This window comes from Gymnoscopelus microlampas, assembly GCF_963454915.1.
Source record: "Gymnoscopelus microlampas genome assembly, chromosome: 4".
NCBI lineage: Eukaryota > Metazoa > Chordata > Actinopteri > Myctophiformes > Myctophidae > Gymnoscopelus > Gymnoscopelus microlampas.
In genome coordinates, this window is record NC_139941.1 from 12,799,240 (window position 1) to 12,821,677 (window position 22,438).

Consider the following 22,438-nt stretch of genomic DNA (forward strand, 5'->3'; position numbering starts at 1 on the left):
AAAATGTTCATCTTACTCTGGACATGTTTGCCCGAAAAGGAATCTTTGAAATGTTTAATAGTTTTAGAATTGTACTCCTTTAAAAGTTCAGAGATTTAGAATGGAGGTCGATGGACGAATTTGGGACCTCAAAAAAACACTTTCACCTAGAAACTCCATTCACAGTTAAAAGATTCCACCTTACTGTGGACATGCATGCTTGAGATTTTTTCTTTTGAAATCATTTGTAGTTTTTGAGATATTTAACTTTAAGCGCCCCATTCATTGTCGATGCGGCAATGGACATTTAAAGGCAGGCTTACAACTACATACTTACGCCTAGTAACCTCATTCATACTTTAAAATGTTCATCTTACTCTGGACATGTTTGCCTGAAAAGGAATCTTTGAAATGTTGCATAGTTTTAGAATTGTACTCCTTTAAAAGTTCAGAGATTTAGAATGGAGGCGGATGGAAGGTTTTGGGACCTCAAAAAAACACTTTCACCTAGAAACTCCATTCACAGTTCAAAAATTCCCCCTTACTGTGGATATGCATCCTTGAGATGTTTTACTTTGAAATGATTTGTAGTTTTTGAAATATTTAACTTTAAGCGCCTAATGCATTGTCAATGGCAATGGATATTTAAAGGGAAAAGGGTACTAAGTTAACAGAACAAGTCAGAACCTCTGTGGTGCAGTGGTTTAGATACAGGACCTGCAACCAGAAGGTTACTGGTTCAAATCCAACCAGGACAGGTTCCAACAAATACCTGACTCTTGCACCATTATCTGATCTTTCACTGAACAGCGTGTAAGACACCATAGAAAGTATGTACCATGATGGAGTAGTGGTTAAGATTCAGGCCTTACACACTGAAGGTCCTGAGTTCAAATCTCGCAAGGACATCTTTCTATCTTTTACCTGGGGCTTTTACCTTTATATAATCTTTCAGACAAATTCCACGCAAGTCAACAGAACATGTAAGGACCTCTGTGGTGCAGTGGTTTAGATACAGGACTTGCAACCAGAAGATTCCTGGTTCAAATCCAACTGGCACACTTTTTTTTTCTTTCCCAAGACTCAAGACCCAAAAGAGTCTTGAGTCGAACCAATTACTCCCGCGGAGACATCAAATTTCTCTTTTGGGCCATGAGTCCCAAGACTGAAGGCCCAAAAGAGAAATTTGATGTCTACGCGGGAGTAATTGGTTCGACTCAAGACCCAAAAGAAGGTGAACTGACTGTAATGATTCAAAATGTCATATATAGAATAGAAACCCCATTCAAACTTTAAAATGTTCATCTTACTGTGGACATGTTTGCCTGAAAGGGAATCTTTGAAATGTTTAATAGTTTTAGAATTGTACTCCTTTAAAAGTTCAGAGATTTAGAATGGAGGTCGATGGACGAATTTGGGACCTCAAAAAAACACTTTCACCTAGAAACTCCATTCACAGTTCAAAAATTCCACCTTACTGTGGACATGCATGCTTGAGATTTTTTCTTTTGAAATCATTTGTAGTTTTTGAGATATTTAACTTTAAGCGCCCCATTCATTGTCGATGCGGCAATGGACATTTAAAGGCAGGCTTACAACTACATACTTACGCCTAGTAACCTCATTCATACTTTAAAATGTTCATCTTACTCTGGACATGTTTGCCTGAAAAGGAATCTTTGAAATGTTGCATAGTTTTAGAATTGTACTCCTTTAAAAGTTCAGAGATTTAGAATGGAGGCGGATGGAAGGTTAGGGTTAGGGTATAGGGACCTCAAAAAAACACGTTCACCTAGAAACTCCATTCACAGTTCGAAAATTCCACCTTACTGTGGACATGCATGCTTGAGATTTTTTCTTTTGAAATCATTTGTAGTTTTGGAGATATGTAACTTTAAGCGCCCCATTCATTGTCGATGCGGCAATGGACATTTAAAGGCAGGCTTACAACTACATACTTACGCCCATAGACTGTATAAATGAGATGGACAAACCCACTCCGCTGCTTTCTACAGACCGAAAATGAAGCCGATTGTTCCAAGACTAGGTCCGCCATCTTTCAATACGCGTCAGAATGAGACCAGAGCATTATTGGTTGGGTAGCTTGTCAATCAAGAGCGGGGGGCGGGGAATGAATGCTATTGGTTGTGTAGCTTGTCAATCAAATCATCCCGCCCCTCCTAGTGAATAGCCTACTTTATCGTCAATTTTATAATAAATAGGACCATAATTTAGCAAAACGCATATCCTGATGATTGAAAGGAGACTTTAAACTAGCGACTGGAAGCTTATAGAATTTATGACATTTTTTATTACAGTAAGAAAATCTAGTCTAAAGTTTGTCAAAAAACCCATTCACTTGCGTTAAAATAAATTCTTTCTGACACCGCAGGTCGGCGCAGGGTAAAACAGCGCCACTCTGGCCATTTACAAGCTTCCGTGTCGGCCTCATTGTAAATATCTAAGACTTGCCCCTTGCTTACGCCTAGTAACCTCATTCATACTTTAAAATGTTCATCTTACTCTGGACATGTTTGCCCGAAAAGGAATCTTTGAAATGTTTAATAGTTTTAGAATTGTACTCCTTTAAAAGTTCAGAGATTTAGAATGGAGGTCGATGGACGAATTTGGGACCTCAAAAAAACACTTTCACCTAGAAACTCCATTCACAGTTAAAAGATTCCACCTTACTGTGGACATGCATGCTTGAGATTTTTTCTTTTGAAATCATTTGTAGTTTTTGAGATATTTAACTTTAAGCGCCCCATTCATTGTCGATGCGGCAATGGACATTTAAAGGCAGGCTTACAACTACATACTTACGCCTAGTAACCTCATTCATACTTTAAAATGTTCATCTTACTCTGGACATGTTTGCCTGAAAAGGAATCTTTGAAATGTTGCATAGTTTTAGAATTGTACTCCTTTAAAAGTTCAGAGATTTAGAATGGAGGCGGATGGAAGGTTTTGGGACCTCAAAAAAACACTTTCACCTAGAAACTCCATTCACAGTTCAAAAATTCCCCCTTACTGTGGATATGCATCCTTGAGATGTTTTACTTTGAAATGATTTGTAGTTTTTGAAATATTTAACTTTAAGCGCCTAATGCATTGTCAATGGCAATGGATATTTAAAGGGAAAAGGGTACTAAGTTAACAGAACAAGTCAGAACCTCTGTGGTGCAGTGGTTTAGATACAGGACCTGCAACCAGAAGGTTACTGGTTCAAATCCAACCAGGACAGGTTCCAACAAATACCTGACTCTTGCACCATTATCTGATCTTTCACTGAACAGCGTGTAAGACACCATAGAAAGTATGTACCATGATGGAGTAGTGGTTAAGATTCAGGCCTTACACACTGAAGGTCCTGAGTTCAAATCTCGCAAGGACATCTTTCTATCTTTTACCTGGGGCTTTTACCTTTATATAATCTTTCAGACAAATTCCACGCAAGTCAACAGAACATGTAAGGACCTCTGTGGTGCAGTGGTTTAGATACAGGACTTGCAACCAGAGGATTCCTGGTTCAAATCCAACTGGCACACTTTTTTTTTCTTTCCCAAGACTCAAGACCCAAAAGAGTCTTGAGTCGAACCAATTACTCCCGCGGGGACATCAAATTTCTCTTTTGGGCCATGAGTCCCAAGACTGAAGGCCCAAAAGAGAAATTTGATGTCTACGCGGGAGTAATTGGTTCGACTCAAGACCCAAAAGAAGGTGAACTGACTGTAATGATTCAAAATGTCATATATAGAATAGAAACCCCATTCAAACTTTAAAATGTTCATCTTACTGTGGACATGTTTGCCTGAAAGGGAATCTTTGAAATGTTTAATAGTTTTAGAATTGTACTCCTTTAAAAGTTCAGAGATTTAGAATGGAGGTCGATGGACGAATCTGGGACCTCAAAAAAACACTTTCACCTAGAAACTCCATTCACAGTTAAAAAATTCCACCTTACTGTGGACATGCATGCTTGAGATTTTTTCTTTTGAAATCATTTGTAGTTTTGGAGATATTTAACTTTAAGCGCCCCATTCATTGTCGATGCGGCAATGGACATTTAAAGGCAGGCTTACAACTACATACTTACGCCTAGTAACCTCATTCATACTTTAAAATGTTCATCTTACTCTGGACATGTTTGCCTGAAAAGGAATCTTTGAAATGTTGCATGGTTTTAGAATTGTACTCCTTTAAAAGTTCAGAGATTTAGAATGGAGGCGGATGGAAGGTTAGGGTTAGGGTATAGGGACCTCAAAAAAACACGTTCACCTAGAAACTCCATTCACAGTTCAAAAATTCCACCTTACTGTGGACATGCATGCTTGAGATTTTTTCTTTTGAAATCATTTGTAGTTTTTGAGATATTTAACTTTAAGCGCCCCATTCATTGTCGATGCGGCAATGGACATATTAAAGGCAGGCTTACAACTACATACTTACGCCTAGTAACCTCATTCATACTTTAAAATGTTCATCTTACTCTGGACATGTTTGCCTGAAAAGGAATCTTTGAAATGTTGCATAGTTTTAGAATTGTACTCCTTTAAAAGTTCAGAGATTTAGAATGGAGGTCGATGGACGAATTTGGGACCTCAAAAAAACACTTTCACCTAGAAACTCCATTCACAGTTCAAAAATTCCACCTTACTGTGGACATGCATGCTTGAGATTTTTTCTTTTGAAATCATTTGTAGTTTTGGAGATATTTAACTTTAAGCGCCCCATTCATTGTCGATGCGGCAATGGACATTTAAAGGCAGGCTTACAACTACATGCTTACGCCTAGTAACCTCATTCATACTTTAAAATGTTCATCTTACTCTGGACATGTTTGCCTGAAAAGGAATCTTTGAAATGTTGCATAGTTTTAGAATTGTACTCCTTTAAAAGTTCAGAGATTTAGAATGGAGGCGGATGGAAGGTTAGGGTTAGGGTATAGGGACCTCAAAAAAACACGTTCACCTAGAAACTCCATTCACAGTTCGAAAATTCCACCTTACTGTGGACATGCATGCTTGAGATGTTTTCTTTTGAAATCATTTGTAGTTTTGGAGATATTTAACTTTAAGCGCCCCATTCATTGTCGATGCGGCAATGGACATTTAAAGGCAGGCTTACAACTACATACTTACGCCTAGTAACCTCATTCATACTTTAAAATGTTCATCTTACTCTGGACATGTTTGCCTGAAAAGGAATCTTTGAAATGTTGCATAGTTTTAGAATTGTACTCCTTTAAAAGTTCAGAGATTTAGAATGGAGGTCGATGGACGAATTTGGGACCTCAAAAAAACACTTTCACCTAGAAACTCCATTCACAGTTCAAAAATTCCACCTTACTGTGGACATGCATGCTTGAGATTTTTTCTTTTGAAATCATTTGTAGTTTTGGAGATATTTAACTTTAAGCGCCCCATTCATTGTCGATGCGGCAATGGACATTTAAAGGCAGGCTTACAACTACATGCTTATGCCTAGTAACCTCATTCATACTTTAAAATGTTCATCTTACTCTGGACATGTTTGCCTGAAAAGGAATCTTTGAAATGTTGCATAGTTTTAGAATTGTACTCCTTTAAAAGTTCAGAGATTTAGAATGGAGGCGGATGGAAGGTTAGGGTTAGGGTGTAGGGACCTCAAAAAAACACGTTCACCTAGAAACTCCATTCACAGTTCGAAAATTCCACCTTACTGTGGACATGCATGCTTGAGATGTTTTCTTTTGAAATCATTTGTAGTTTTGGAGATATTTAACTTTAAGCGCCCCATTCATTGTCGATGCGGCAATGGACATTTAAAGGCAGGCTTACAACTACATACTTACGCCTAGTAACCTCATTCATACTTTAAAATGTTCATCTTACTCTGGACATGTTTGCCTGAAAAGGAATCTTTGAAATGTTTAATAGTTTTAGAATTGTACTCCTTTAAAAGTTCAGAGATTTAGAATGGAGGTCGATGGACGAATTTGGGACCTCAAAAAAACACTTTCACCTAGAAACTCCATTCACAGTTCAAAAATTCCACCTTACTGTGGACATGCATGCTTGAGATTTTTTCTTTTGAAATCATTTGTAGTTTTGGAGATATTTAACTTTAAGCGCCCCATTCATTGTCGATGCGGCAATGGACATTTAAAGACAGGCTTACAACTACATACTTACGCCTAGTAACCTCATTCATACTTTAAAATGACTGGATTTGAACCAGGACACTCCTACAAGTTATTCTACGGATATCAGTCAATTTATCCGCTGCCCCAATTTACCGGGGACACTTGACTCGAGTGGGAATCGAACCCACTCAAGTCAAGTCAAGTCATGTTATTGGACAGACGCTCTACCAGTTAAGCTATACTGTTGGCTGAGAGTTACAAGTTTCCTGGTGGTTTTAACTTACAGATTTTCTGGTGGTTTTAACTTGTTTTTCTAGAAGTTAGTCTGCAAAGGGAAGCATCACTAAGGATATCAGTCAATGTATCCGTTGCCCCAAGTTACCGGGGACACTTGACTCGAGTAGGAATCGAACCCACTCAAGTGAAGTCAAGTCATGTTATTGGACAGACGCTCTACCAGTTGAGCTATGCTGTTGGCTGAGAGTTGCAGGTTTCCTGGTGGTTTTAACTTGTTTTTCTAGAAGTTAGTCTGCAAAGGGAAGCATCACTAAGGATATCAGTCAATTTATCCGTTGCCCTAAGTTACCGGGGACACTTGACTTGAGTGGGAATCGAACCCACTCAAGTCAAGTCATGTTATTGGACAGACGCTCCACCAGTTGAGCTAAGCTGTTGGCTGAGAGTTACAGGTTTCCTGGTGGTTTTAACTTTTTTTTCTAGAAGTTAGTCTGCAAAGGGAAGCATCACTAAGGATATCAGTCAATGTATCCGTTGCCCCAAGTTACCGGGGACACTTGACTCGAGTGGGAATCAAACCCACTCAAGTCAAGTCATGTTATTGGACAGATGCTCTACCAGTTGAGCTAAGCTGTTGGCTGAGAGTTACAGGTTTCCTGGTGGTTTTAGCTTGTTTTTCTAGAAGTTAGTCTGCAAAGGGAAGCATAACAGTAAAGACACCAGTGGGATTTGAACTCATGGCCTCTGGATCATGAATACTGCGTCTCAACCCATTGAGCTAACTGTTGGCAAAGAAATACAGCCTTCCTGGTGCTTTGATTTGAACAACAAACAAGACAAATACATTTATTTTTTCACCATTGTGTCACTACCGAAACGAACGTTTGTCACTACCGAAACGAAAGTTAAATCCGAAAAAATCAAAAACCTGTTAGGAGTACGTTTCAGGCAATTTAGAGTTGATTGGTAATTTTCGTTTCGGTAAAATAAATTTTACCGAAACTTTGGCCTCCACACTTATTGATTTTTTTCGGATTTAACTTTCGTTTCGGTAGTGACAAACTTTCGTTTCGGTAGTGACACAATGGTGAAAAAATAAATGTACTAAGTCCAGAGCTCGATGACTGATAGGGACCAAAAAAAGTCACTACAAAGTACTACCAATCAACTCTAAATTGCCTGAAACGTACTCCTAACAGGTTTTTGGGGGGACGATTTTGGCCTGCACACTTAGGGATTTTTTCGGATTTAACTTTCGTTTCGGTAAAATAAATTTTACCGAAACGAAAATTACCAATCAACTCTAAATTGCCTGAAACGTACTCCTAACAGGTTTTTGGGGGGACGATTTTGGCCTCCATACTTAGTGATTTTTTCGGATTTAACTTTCGTTTCGGTAAAATAAATTTACCAATCAACTCTAAATTGCCTGAAACGTACTCCTAACAGGTTTTTGGGGGGACGATTATGGCCTGCACACTTAGTGATTTTTTCGGATTTAACTTTCGTTTCGGTAAAATAAATTTTACCGAAACGAAAATTACCAATCAACTCTAAATTGCCTGAAACACACTCCTAACAGGTTTTTGGGGGGACGATTTTGGCCTCCACAATTAGTGATTTTTTCGGATTTAACTTTTGTTTCGGTAGTGACAAACTTTCGTTTCGGTAGTGACACAATGGTGAAAAAATAAATTTACTAAGTCCAGAGCTCGATGAATGTTAGGGACAAAAAAAAATCACTACAAAGTACTACCAATCAACTCTAAATTGCCTGAAACGTACTCCTAGCAGGTTTTTGGGGGGACGATTTTGGCCTCCACACTTAGTGATTTTTTCGGATTTAACTTTCGTTTCGGTAAAATAAATTTACCAATCAACTCTAAATTGCCTGAAACGTACTCCTAACAGGTTTTTGGGGGGACGATTTTGGCCTCCACAATTAGTGATTTTTTCGGATTTAACTTTCGTTTCGGTAAAATAAACTTTACCGAAACGAAAATTACCAATCAACTCTAAATTGCCTGAAGCGTACTCCTAACAGGTTTTTGGGGGGACGATTTTGGCCTCCACAATAAGTGATTTTTTCGGATTTAACTTTCGTTTCGGTAGTGACAAACCTTCGTTTCGGTAGTGACACAATGGTGAAAAAATAAATGTACTAAGTCCAGAGCTCGATGAATGTTAGGGACCAAAAAAAGTCACTACAAAGTACTACCAATCAACTCTAAATTGCCTGAAACGTAATCCTAACAGGTTTTTGGGGGGACGATTTTGGCCTCCACACTTAGTGATTTTTTCAGATTTAACTTTCGTTTCGGTAAAATAAATTTTACCGAAACGAAAATTACCAATCAACTCTAAATTGCCTGAAACGTACTCCTAACAGGTTTTTGGGGGGACGATTTTGGCCTCCACACTTAGTGATTTTTTCGCATTTAACTTTCGTTTCGGTAAAATAAATTTTACCGAAACGAAAAATACCAATCAACTCTAAATTGCCTGAAACGTACTCCTAACAGGTTTTTGGGGGGACGATTTTGGCCTCCACAATTAGTGATTTTTTCGGATTTAACTTTCGTTTCAGTAGTGACAAACCTTCGTTTCGGTAGTGACACAATGGTGAAAAAATTAATTTACTAAGTCCAGAGCTCGATGAATGTTAGGGACAAAAAAAAGTCACTACAAAGTACTACCAATCAACTCTAAATTGCCTGAAACGTACTCCTAACAGGTTTTTGGGGGGACGATTTTGGCCTCCACACTTAGTGATTTTTTCGGATTTAACTTTCGTTTCGGTAAAATAAATTTACCAATCAACTCTAAATTGCCTGAAACATACTCCTAACATGTTTTTTGGGGGACGATTTTGGCCTCCACACTTAGTGATTCTTTCGGATTTAACTTTCGTTTCGGTAAAATAAATTTTACCGAAACGAAACATTTTCCTGATTTTTTTGGGTAGGCTAGAAAATTGGAAAAATGGCAAAGACATTCTTTGATTTTTATTCATGGAAACGGAATAGATTGAAGAGAGACATGGAAACGGAATAGATTGAAGAGAGAGAGAGAGAGCAAGAGAGCCATGGAAACGGAATAGATTGAAGAGAGAGAGAGACATGGAAACGGAATGGATTGAAGAGAGAGAGACATGGAAATGGAATAGATTTGAGAGAGAGATGGAAACATAATGGATTTATTGGACATCACATCCTATTGCCCGTAACAGGAATCAAACTCTCAACCTTCGGACTGAGAGGCTGCAACACTACCTATAGTGCTACAGCTTTGTCCATGCTGATTTTGTCTGTTGAAGATCATAAACTCTTGCCTTCTGTCATGAACCAAGCCCCTGTTTCACTAACACTAAGATCACTCGTTCAAAACCAATAGAGAAATTGTATGTCTCCTCGAAACCAAAACCAGTGAAAGCGGCCGATCTACAAGCTCACAAAACGTTGCTATCTGAAAAGTTGTGAGATTGTAGATCGGCTACTTTCACAATGAAGTACGTCATACATTGAAAAAACTTACTCTCAAATAAGCATTTCAGGTTATCTTTACCATTTGCAGGTTGGACATCTCAACCTATTGCCATTAACAGGAATCGAACTCTCAACCTTCGGACTAATAGGCTGCAACACTACCTATACACTACCATGGACCCAGGAGCGCCGGCAGTGAGTACTAGCCAGGTAGCCATGGGCCCTCCGCAGTTTTGTTCCCTACCTATGTTGAATGCACTTATTGTAAGTCACTTTGGATAAAAGCGTATTCTAAATGACAGATGTAATGTAATGTAATGTAATGTAATGTAATGTATTGTAATTCTGTCAGTCTGCTTTCATTTTATGTCAGGCCACAGCGGCATTGCCTTCCATACAATTTGTAAATTAAAACCATCAGACGTCACCTCATTAGGGTTTAATACAAGGCTACCGTTTTTAGATGTCGTGGAAAAATAAACGACTGATTCAACGACTCAACATATAATGAAGCGACTGGAATAGGCACCGCTGAGATTCAAACTCAGGATCTCCTGTTGACCTGTGTGCACGGGGATCTCATTTTAAATAAGCCAAGTGCTTTTATGAGCGATCCAGTTTAAAGGACCTTGTATTGTGAATTGTACTTCCATGTACTATTACCATGTCTTTCTAAATAAAGTATTCAATCAATCAAACTATACAGGCACTTTAACGCCACTGCGCCAGGTGAGGAGGAAAGAAATTGTATAACACTTCTTATAAAAATGTCAGTATTTTTCTTTTATTTGATCATCTGTTGTGCAATTTTATACAAAATATATGTCATAAATAATATACAATAGAGCTAAGCAAAAAAAGATTAAGCGTTCAATATAAATTATCTAGCATTCTTTTTGTCTCACTTCTCGCCATAAATAGGTCAACTCCATTATTTAGATTTGTATTATCAAAGTTCCCTACAACTGGCATATTTTATCACTCATCCCAATAAATAATCAATCATTGCAGCAGAAACTTCCAAGTCGGAGAGGTCGATGATGTCGCCCAAGTCTTGAAAAGCCAGGTCTATGTCATCAAAAACTTCGGCCTGTTGTCGCCCTCTGCGGGGGAAAAACTGATACTGCAGCATGTCGCTCATGTCAGGCATGACGAAGCTGTTCTGTGTGTGTGCGTTAATATTATGCTCGGCCGTACCACAGCGGCTCCCAGCGGGCTGAGCTCCGTCTCCAAATAGAAAGTCATTGTCCTCTGGGAGAAAGACGGTGTTTGGAGCGACTTTGTTAAAATGTCCATTGAAGCCAGGCGTTTGGTAATAGTCCTGGGGACACCCGGGGACAGCCAGACAGTCCAGGGCGGTAGCCTGGTCTCCGGCGACTGGCGAAGTAGGACCGTTGGGTCTTGCCCGTCCCTGGCGGTGCCCCGGCATTGTAGGACTAAGCGTGGACTGGGGACTCCATGGCTGGGTGGCACTGCCACTCCATGCCTGGGGGAGACATGGAGATGGGTAGCTCGGTGCAGAGGGGGAAGGGGTTGACATGGAGGAGGATGATGATGATGGTGAGCTAGTAGGTGACATGATGTGACAGAACTGCGGTGAAGGGGGACTGCTTGGTGGCTGTGATGATGCGTCCCTGTTTTGTTTCTTGCTCTTGAAAAAGCGTGCACGACGATTCTGGAACCACACCTGTAATACAAAAAGAAGAGGATGGTTAAGGCCACAATAAAGAGACACAATGACGCACAACGATTTGACCTAACACATGACCCTCTGAGTTAAATGAACACAGAGGAATGGATTTTTTTCACTGTACCTGGATCTTAGAATCCGGGAGCCCAGTGAGAGAGGCGAGGGCCTCCTTGGTCTTGACATCGGGGTAATGGTTGAGGGAGAAGGCCCTCTCCAGCTCGCTCAGCTGCGCTTTGCTGAAGGTTGTGCGTTTTCTCCGGCGCCGGATGTCTGTGCGCCCCCCCTGGTACAACTGAGCATTAAGGGCCACTGTAGAAAGAACAACACAAAAAATATTAGAATATTATATAAATACCATCATTTAAGGTTTGACCTACTTTAGAGATGAATTGAATACACAGGACCCCAATGGAAACAAGCCATAGTGCTTTCTTGGGTTTATTCCTTCTAGCATCCTTTTGTATAGAACTGTAGCCTACTCTCTGTGCTTTTGCAAACTGTTAATAAAGTATTCAATCAATCAATGGATATATTTACTCTACATTTTACACTACATTCAACCGACTCTTTCCAGGGCAAATTACAAAAAAAAAAAGAATACTGTTTTTACTTCAGAATGTGAAGGAACAACATCTAGGCTATGCAAGTTCTTCCTTCTGACAGAAACAGAGCGAAATGAGTGCATGTTGTTCCTCCTCCCAACCTTCCAAGGAATAAAACATAACAGTAACAACAGTTTTGTTTAAATTGAGTTCTTTCTTACCTTTGGGCTCTGGTAAAACGTCATCGATGTGGTACACATCCAGACATGATGATCCAGTTGACCAGTGATGTCCTCCTGGGTAAAGTGCACTCATCTCTGAAACATTAGTGTAATCCAATCCAAACGCCTCCATGCCTCAGAATAATAATAATCCAAATGTGTATAGACCAAACAAATACAGGCTTAGTGATCCAGTGAGATGCTTCTCCTGGAGACTGGTAGGACTGTACTGACAAAAATAGTGCTGTCACCCTTTTTATAGTAGCACCAGACTGCCCCCACAGACAGCCATCAGGCCTACCTGCCCCTCAGCAGATATGATCACATGTCTTCTACCAACGTGTGCCTTTGAAGTGCTGTGGCCCTTGGTCTAATAGGTGTCCCTTTGATCCCAGACGATCCCTAATGGGGCCCATTAAGGCCCAGAACGACCCAATGCTTATGATCCCAACACGGGCAGCAGGTGACAGGTCATGTGACAGAATGACAATCACTCCTTTGACTTACACTGGAAATACTCCAGTAAAGTAAAAATACCTCACAATGTGACTTAAGTACTGTACTTGAGTAAATGTAATTAAAGTTACTTTACACCACCTTCTAACATGACCCAAGGTAAAAAACAAACAAACAATTATAATCATCTGAGTTAATGTATTATCTACTGTAACCCTGGCTGTAACCCAAATGGACACTTACGGGTCCATTTGGTTACATGTGTAGGCTACACTCCCGTGCATGGTCAGTGGTGTAAAGTAACTAAGTACATTTACTCAAGTACTGTAGGCTACTAACACCATTTTGAGGTATGGTTTACCTTTAAGTATTTCCAATTCTCAGTAGCCTACTTTTACTGCTACATCTCAGATGCAAATAGTGCACGTTTACTTCACTACAATTATTTGAAAACTTGAGTTACTATAGTTACTTTAGACTATTATTACAATACAAACCATACAGTAACCACTTCAAAAATAGCCGATCTTCAAGCTCACAATGCATCGCGATGCGACGCATTGTGGAGATAGTAAAGGCGTGAAAGTGTATTGGAGGAGGGGGCTTTGTACGTGTAGCCTACTGTGTACTGTAGGTGTAGGTGACAAATCGGACTACTCGGCCTTGGTTCTTCTTCTTCCTGACCGGTAGTGTGTCGTTTCCAAGCCTAGACTTCAAAACGCTGGATGAAGGCCAAGTCCAAAGTCACAGTGCCAGACAGACAGAGTAGAATCCATAAACACCAACCGATTCATGCTTTTATTTATTTATGCATTTATGGCATGATGAAGGCCACTTAATGCCACCATCTGTATGTAGGCTATATCAACTATAGATAGACAGATAGATATAGATTAGATATTTTCTACATTTAGATATGTATTATACTATATGGCTACATCATCTTTCATTTCATTCATTCAGTGATTCAGTGCAGATTCTGGGGAGAGGAGCCGGGCCAATTCGATTTTTTATTTTATTGTTTTTATTTATATAGCCTATTTGGTTGACTATTTACCTGCTGCCTATTTCATTCTCATTATTATGTATTATCAAGAGACCCAACAGCAAAAGTCGTTCAAATTGCCATCCTTTACCAGGAGCAACATGAATGCAATAGGCCAATCCAATAATAATAATGATTAGCTGTACATTTTGTAGTATTTTTTACATTGTGGTAACCTATTGCTAGGCCTAAATACATTTATTTTAAGTAAAACCACCGATCTTATGCCTATAGTAGGTCATCTTATATCAAATCACAGGCTACAAATTAATGATATGAATATATAAAGAACATAACTGAACAGGCTACTTTCCATCAGGGCTGATCACATGGCGCAGATAGATGCTCATTTACACCTGATGCTGCAGACAAAGGGTCGTTATGGCCTATTGTGATCATCATAATCCATGTTGGCCGCATGGCATACATTGATACCACCTGAATATGGGTCCATATGGATTATGAAAGAAATTGAAACCGGTTCGGGTCACATGCTTCTGATTGAGACCCACTTATGGCCGCTATCTATTAAATAGCCTATGAACAAAAACGTTTTTTCAAAGAAGTAGGCCATACTGCTTGATTCCAAAAAGGTGTGAAGATATGAAGAGGATTAATTTACCACTATTCTAATGTGAAATATGTTGAATATACTTCATGATGATATTTTAATTTTGTTTATAAAGTATTTATGAATCATGCCTATGGACGTAGGCCTACTTTCACATACCTTGTTTGACCATCCTATAGGACCTGTCATGTTGGCTATTTTCAAATAGCCAACATATATATGATTAAAGTGGTTAAATAGATTTTTATGATATTCATTCATTTTGTTGGGGACCCCCTAGAAACCCACTTTGAGAAGCAATGCTGTAGCAGACACACATATCCATTCAGGCGACAGCTGTGCATCGTTGCTGTCCGGCAGGAACCAGCAAACTCCATTTTTCTGCTTTTGCATATTTTTTCCATAAATCAGTGCTATTGAAACCCTTTACGTCTGTGTGTTGGTAAAAAAAATATTGAACCAATGAAATTAAAGTATGAAAAAGTGCTTCTGACAAAAGCAGCTAACCCATTGGATCCTCAAACTTTTTTGGAATCAAGCTGTAGCCTACTTCTTTGAAAAAACGTTTTTGTTCATAGGCTATTTAATAGTTATAGTGCTTGGCATGGATGACCCTTGGGATCATAAATGGGTCTCAATCAGAAGCATGTGACCCGAACCAGTTTCGATAGCTTGCATAATCCATATGGACCCATATTCACATGGTATCAATGCATTGTTGTCTTAATGCATGTCATGCGGCCAACATGGATTATGATGATCACAATAGGCCATAACAACCTTTTGTCTGCAGCATCAGGTGTAAATGAGCATCTATCATGGCTTAGCTGCACCATGTGATCAGCCCTGATGGAAAGTAGCCTGTTTAGTTATGCTCTTTTTATATTCATATCATTAATTTGTAGCCTGTGATTTGACATAATATACATTATACGATTACCTACTATATGCATAAGATCGGTGGTTTTAGCCTACTTAAAATAAATGCATTTAGCGAAAGGTTACCACAATGTAAAAATACCACAAAATGTATAGCTAATCATTATGCAGAATGACCCATTTCACGATCATATTATTGGATTGTAATTAGGCCTATTGCATTCATGTGTTCATGTTGCTTGCTCCTGGTAAAGGATGGCAATTTGAACGACTTTTGCTGCTGGGTCGCTTAATAATGCATCATAATGAGAATGAAAGAGGCAGCAGGTAAATATATAAATAATAATACAATAAAAAATCGAATTGGCCCGGCTCCTCTCCCCAGAATCTGCATTGAATCACTGTGAATAAAGTGAAAGAGGATGTAGCCATATAGTCTATAATAAATAGCTAAATGTAGTAAATATCTAATCTATCTATCTGTCTATCTATATAGCTTATATAGCCTATATAGACATACAGATGATGGCCTTCGATTCCGCCATAAATGCCCCCCCCCTCCCAATAAATAAATACAAACATGAATCGGTTGGTATTTCATGGACTCTGTCTGTCTAGCACTGTGACTTTGGACGTGGCCTTCATCCAGCGTTTTGAAGTCTAGGCTAGGAAACGACACACTACCGGTCAGGAAGAAGAATAACCAAGTAGGCCTAGTAGCCTAGACCTAGTCCGATGTGTCACCTACACCTACAGTACACAGTACACGTACAAAGCCCCCTCCTCCAATACACTTTCACGCCACTATCTCCACAATGCGTTGCATCGCGATGCATTGTGAGCTTGTAGATCGGCTATTTTCAAATGGCCAAAATGTAGGGCTGAAGTGGTTACTGTATGGTTTGTAATAATAGTCTAAAGTAACTATAGTAACTAAAGTTTTCAAATAATTGTAGTGGAGTAAAAGTACAATATTTGCATCTGCGATGTAGCAGTAAAAGTAGCCATACTGAAAATTGGAAATACTTAAAGGTAAACAATACCTCAAAATGGTGTTAGTAGCCTACAGTAGGCCTACTTGAGTAAATGTACTTAATTACTTTACACCACTGACCATGCACGAGACTTGAGTGTAGCCTACACACATGTAACCAAATGGACCCGTAAGTGTCCATTTGGGTTACAGCCAGGGTTACAGTAGATAATACATTAACACTGATGATTATAACTGTTTTTACATTGGGTCATGTTAGGGAGTGGTGTAAACAAAGTAACTTTAATTACATTTACTCAAGTACAGTACTTAAGTCACATTTTGAGGTATCTTTACTTTACTGGAGTATTTCCAGTGTATGTCAAAGGAGTGATTGTCATTTTGTCACATGACCTGTCACCTGCTGCCCGTGTTGGGATCATAAGCGTTGGGTCGTTCTGGGCCTTAATGGGCCCCATTAGGGGTCGTCGGGATCACAGGGACACCTATTAGACCAAGGGCCACAGCACTTCAAAGGCACACGTTGGTAGAAGACATGTGATCATATCTGCTGAGGGGCAGGTAGGCCTGATGGCTGTCTGTGGGGGTAGTCTGGTGCTACTATAAAAAGGGTGACAGCACTATTTTTGTCAGTACAGTCCTACCAGTCTCCAGGAGAAGCATCTCACTGGATCACTAAGCCTGTATTTCTTTGGTGTATACACATTTGGATTATTATTATTTGGAGGCATGGAGGCGTTTGGATTGGATTACACTAATGTTTCAGAGATGAGTGCACTTTACCCAGGAGGACATCACTGGTCAACTGGATCATCATGTCTGGATGTGTACCACATCGATGACTTTTTACCAGAGCCCAAAGGTAAGAAAGAACTCAATTTAAACACAACTGTTGTTACTGTTGTGTTGTATTCCTTGGAAGGTTGGGAGGAGGAACAACATGCACTCATTTTGCTCTGTTTCTGCCGGAAGGAAGAACTTGCATAGCCTATAAGTGTCGTTCCTTCATATTCTGAAGTAAAAAGTTATTTTAGTTTAGTAATTTGCCCTGGATAGTGTCGGTTGAATGTAATGTAAAATGTAGTGAGTAAATATATCCATTGATTGATTGAATACTTTATTAACAGTTTGCAAAAAAGCACAGAAAGTAGGCTACAGTTCTATACAAAAGGATGCTAAAAGGATTAAAACCAAGAAAGCACTATGGCTTGTTTCCATTGGGGTCCTGTGTATTAAATTCATCATTTACCCTAAAGTCCCTTAGTTCAAAGATTAAATGATGGTATTTCTATTATATATATATTTTTTTGTTCTTTCTACAGTAGCCCTTAATGCTCAGTTGTACCAGGGGGGGCGCACAGACATCCGGCACCGGAGAAAGCGCACAACCTTCAGCAAAGCGCAGCTGAGCGAGCTGGAGAGGGCCTTCTCCCTCAACCATTACCCCGATGTCAAGACCAAGGAGGCCCTCGCCTCTCTCACTGGGCTCCCGGATTCTAAGATCCAGGTACAGTGAAAAAAATCCATTCCTCTGTGTTCATTTAACTCGGAGGGTCATGCGTGTTAGGTCAAATCGTTGTGCGTCATTGTGTCTCTTTCTTTATTATGGCCTTAACCATCCTCTTCTTTTTGTATTACAGGTGTGGTTCCAGAATCGTCGCGCACGCTTTTTCAAGAGCAAGAAACAAAACAGGGACGCATCATCACACCCACCAAGCAGTCCCCCATCACCGCAGTTCTGTCACATCATGTCACCTACTAGCTCACCATCATCATCCTCCTCCATGTCAACCCCTTCCCCCTCTGCACCGAGCTACCCATCTCCAAGTCTCCCCCAGGCATGGAGTGGCAGTTCCACCCAGCCATGGAGTCCCCAGTCCATGCTTAGTCCTACAATGCCGGGGCACCGCCAGGGACGGGCAAGACCCAACTGTCCTACTTCGCCATTCGCCGGAGACCAGGCTACCGCCCTGGACTGTCCGGCTGGGCCCGGGTGTCCCCAAGACTATTACCAAACGCCTGGCTTCAATGGACATTTTAACAAAGTCGTTCCAAACACTGTCTTTCTCCCAGATTACTTTCTATTTGGAGACGGACCTCAGCCCACTGGGAGCCGCTGTGGTACGGCTGAGCATAATATTAACGCAAACACACAGAACAGCTTCGTCATGCCTGACATGAGCGACATGCTGCAGTATCAGTTTTTCCCCCGCAGAGGGCGACAACAGACGGAGGTTTTTGACGACATCGACCTGGCTTTTCAAGACTTGGGCGACATCATCGACCTGTCAGACTTGGAAGTTTCTGCTGCAATGATTGATTATTTATTGGGATGAGTGATTAAAATATGCCAGTTGTAGGGAACTTTAATAATACAAATGTAAATAATATTTAGACCTATTTATGGCGAGAAGTGAGACAAAAAGAATGCTAGATAATTTATATTGAACGCTAATTATTTTGCTGAGCTCTATACTGTATATTATTTATGACATATATTTAGTAAAACATTGCACAGAAGATGATCAAATAAAAGAAAAATACTGAAAGTATTAGAAGTGTTATACTATTTTTTCCTCCTCACCTGGCGCCGTGGCTTAGTTGGTTAAAGTGCCTGTCTAGTAAACAGGAGATCCTGAGTTTGAATCTCAGCGGTGCCTATTCCAGTTGGTTCATTACGCTGAGTCGCTGAATCAGTCGTTTATTTTTCCACGACATCTAAAAACGGTAGCTTTGTGTTAAACCCTAATGAGGTGACATCGGATGGTTTTAATTTACACATTTTAAGGCATTAATGCCGCTGTGGCCAGACATAAAACAGAATGCTGTTGAGGAATAACTCTTTTCATCATGTGGTCAACAGTTAAACCACAAATAGCGTTCTACAAGACTGAGGTAGCCTTGGATCAAGACTATCATAAATGTATTCGATCGATTTTGATATTTGCATATCTATGATCGTCTTGGGCTTTACCCCCCAGTTGTCACTGAACATCCGCATGTCCGTATTTCTCGGAACAAGTACAAATGCAAAATATAAAGGTGCTTTCCCGGTAGCCCCGGATGTTCACTTGGCATTCAGAATCGTTGTGCACTGTATTAGTTAATATTTTTCAATAGATATGTCTTTTAATCCCGTCTGTGTCCGAACGCCATTTTTTCCCCCCTCGTTTACTTCCTGTTTACATTGAGTGTAATACACGCTTTCACCAGATGCGCCCCGTTACTACCGCCCAGTGAGGAATACAGGGAACTTCCGACAGAATCTGACACAGCCCGAAAAATACGGGCCAATACAGTGTTGAGTTAACATCCGTGGCTACAGGGTCAGCACTTTACATTTTTTTTTGTACATGTACGGAGAAGTATGGGCTGTCCGCCCAAGACTATCATAGATACGAAAGTAAAAGTCAGACTCGATAAAATACACCTATGATAGTCTTGATCCAAGGCTGGGGCAGCGGAAACGAGCTCAGGATAAGAATAACCCAGGGAACATGAAGACTCGGAGAGTGGGCTGGGGGGGTAGTAACCTCTCCACTCTCCTCCGTGGGCTGCAGTAGCTAGGCCCGCTTCCGTTTCTTCTTAACGCCTTTGTTGTCAGCTGGGCGCTGTGGGGCGCTTCTAGCTGGAGGGGCGGTCTGAGGAACCTTCCTTCTGGCTCCGAGAGCCTGTGGAGGTCTGGTACCAGATGGCCCAGCCCAGCGGTGGCAGGGTAAGGAGACGGTTTCTGAGGAACCCTAAACCCCCCTGGGGCCGCAGCTTGTGCGTAAGTGCTGCGGGGCAGTAGTGGCATGTGTGTAATTAACTCAGCTTTTATTTGTTCACTCAAAATAATTACTGGTGTTTTGGGATCATTCCCAAGTAAGTTGTGTTAGAGCGCCCTCTTGTGGAATTCAACAAAAACATTTTTTTGGAAAATACGTAGATCTACGTTTATGGCACCTAATGTGTTAAGAGAAGGGACGTTTGAATATCGCGGCTGGCGTCATCCCTGCTGATGACGCCAGCACGCAACCTTGTTCCAGCCAATAATATTGCCTGGAGTGTATAATAATGCTTCTGTGATCACGCCGGGGGGCGCTCTCCCCTAAGTGTGAGCGAGTAATATCAAAGAACAATAATGATGACACTCGCAAACATAGTATATAGGTTGTACTTTTTGCCTGTTGCCTGTAAAAGATGTAGTGGAGTACAACCGAGATGTAGTGGAGTATGTCTCTCGCCCTGCAGTCCAACGAAGGGTAAAAATCGAGAGATTTGGTGAGAGAGAGAAGGAGGAGAGAAATAGAGAGAAGGAGAAAAAAGGATGAGACCAAAGAAGTTGAGAGAGAAGACAGAGGAAGGGAGATACTGTGTACAGCGAATTGGAGAGAAGAGGGAGGGAGAGAGAGAAAGAGAGCGAGAGAATATTATATCCATTACTTTATTTGTAATAGAAAACAGACCATTAATCTACAGCCTGAATAAATAACAATACTGTTTTCAACTGAATATGAGCATAGTTGTCTTAATATATGAACCCTAGTGCCGCTATTCTGGGCAAAAAATCTGTGAAAATAGCACACAGCAACAGAAGATTTTGTATCATGTCTATTACTTTATTTGTCATAGAAAACAGACGATTAAACCACAGCCTGATACGTTTTCAACTGAATAGTTGTCTTATGACATATGAAGCCTAGTGTCCTTATTCCGGGGGAAACATTCGGTGAAAATAGCCGATCTACAAGATCACAGCGTGTCGCTTTGTGAGCTTGTAGATATTTTCAGGGAAAGAGTTTCTGTGTATCTGGAAAAAAGGAGGGGGCCCATTATAGACCCCTGGGGGACTCTTGACAGTGAAGCATACAGGCTTTAAGTAGTTCAACATATCTACCATATCTTACACACCTCTGCTGCATCTCCACAACGATGTGGAAGCCTTATCCCTGGATAGAGAGGTTGTGTAAATGTGGTTTGAACTGTATGGAGGAGAGTAACTGTGTCAGAAACACAGTAGAATGACAGAGTACCTGCCTTGTGATCCACGTACACTGCCACCCTGGAGGAAAGAGGCCCTGACACTTTAGTCATAACGTTGTTGTGGCGGAACCTGTACCCTTCATGACACGAAACAGCTAAACTCCAGGACTTGTCATTGCATCCAAAAGCTGACAGGTTATAATCTTTTCTGTTGATGTCTATATAAGAGACTGCTATGTGAACCCACTGTCCACTGCATTCTACTTCCCAGTAACAACGTTCAGGCAGACTCTCTCTACCCAACACCTGACGGGCATGTTTAAATCTCTCTTTAAATCTCAAATTAGGGTAATGCTGGTGTTGTTGTGTTCTGGTCACCTTCCTGTTCTCCCCCGACAGGGAGAGATAGTTGTTTAGTGTATTCATGTCCAGTGACAGTGGGTAGGAATCTGTGAGAAGAACACATGACAAAATGTCAAAGCATAAAACTTCATGTACCTTATTGTGTTTAGAGTTTATACCTTCTGATTACTGTACAGCCTCTGTACCCACTCAGGTACGGCCGCCCATCAAACAAATATATATAATACAAACTATCAGTTTAAGTTGACCCATATAAATAAATGTCACTGTTTAGGGCTTTTAAACACATTTTGGGGCAAAATGTTATTATACCCACTTCTCCAGAAACTGATTAGGGATGTAACAATATTGTTATCATGATATTGCAATAACAAAAATGTCTCAATATTATCGTGGGCCGTCTCAGTATTATCGTGGGCCTGTGACAGCAACTGCCATATGTATTGAGGTCTAAAATTGTATCGTTTTGTTTGAACAGCAGAAACGTAATGAGGTAGTGAAACAGCCTGCCTCTACTTTGAATCGACTCTCGCTTCGTTATTTAGCTAAACATCTAACCCGTTACCATTTAGATTAGCAGCTATCTTAGCTTTAGTCAAACAGTGCTGCCACTTCTGTCATAAAAGGGTGAACATTTGTACATTTGTTATTTAATTAATTTATATATTAAATGTAATGATAAATATGTGGACTTGTTATTGTGATGTTAGGGGCTGTGTCCACAGAAAGTGTTTTATGAGTGGAGGGGCGCTTTGGATATCATCTCTGTTGGGTGGAAACCTCATTTGTCCAAAACTGTTACTTTTCAGGATTAAAATTCAAAAATGGCAAAAGTAGCAGATCTACAAGCTCAAAACTCGGCACGTTTCGAGCCTGCGGATGTGCTA